Genomic DNA, 944 nt, shown 5'->3' on the forward strand with positions numbered 1-944 from the left:
TGTGGCAAAAGTGCTTTTGATATAAATGTCATTTTCTAGTCACAGCAGTTGTAGCGAGGAACATGTGTGTTTGCCCACATGATCTTCATTTTCTTTTTGGTTTGGTATCTCTCTGGGATGGTTGAGGGTGAGAAGATGAAAAGCACTGTTTGCCCACTCTGGGGTCTCCCTGCAGTAATCCTTAGTGGTATTATTTTCCAAAAACTATCATTAGTCACTGCTTTGATGATGGGCCTGCTCAGCCCAACGATTGCAATACCATTTAGATGATTGTTTTCTCTATCCGTGTGCATGGGCAAGTTCTGGTCATACATCTGTGATGCAAGCAGGGAGTAGAGATTGTACAAAAAACCCAAACCAAAACAAAAGCACTTTCCTGACACTCAGCAAGACTTCTCTAAAAAGCATCCAGAAAATGCTTATCCACAAAGTTGCAGAAGTACAAAGTTTACTCCCAGCTCTCCTTGAAGTTAATAGAGTTCTTCTAATTCCAGCAAAAGTAGGATTCCTCTCTCCAAACAGGAGCCATGCCTGCTCTGGTGGCTTCTAGCCCAGTGAGAGAGCTCTCCTTGCTTCTTCCATAATTCTTTGATGAGAAACCACTCAGCTGTTGGAGCCTGATTCAGCACAGGAATTCTGGAGCACAGCAGCTAGTCATTTTCCTGCTGAATGTGGTTCTTTCTGTGTGTGTGTGTGTGTGTTCATGTCGTGCCGTGTGTGGTACCGGAAGCAATTTCAGGCTTTCTTAACTCAGTGAATTTGTAAAAGTCATGGATGCTGTGTAACAAACAGGAGTTGTCCTATTTAGTGTATTTTTGGACAGTTCCTAAAATCTGTTTTCTTGAATGGAGAAGAGGAAAAAAAAAAAAAGCTCTTTAACTTCTGACCCAAGTTTGTGATGCTGCCATTCCACCATGAATAGATAAAGCGAGTAGCAGGAGCTG

Source organism: Indicator indicator, chromosome 1 (assembly GCF_027791375.1).
Source record: "Indicator indicator isolate 239-I01 chromosome 1, UM_Iind_1.1, whole genome shotgun sequence".
Taxonomy (NCBI): Eukaryota; Metazoa; Chordata; class Aves; order Piciformes; family Indicatoridae; genus Indicator; species Indicator indicator.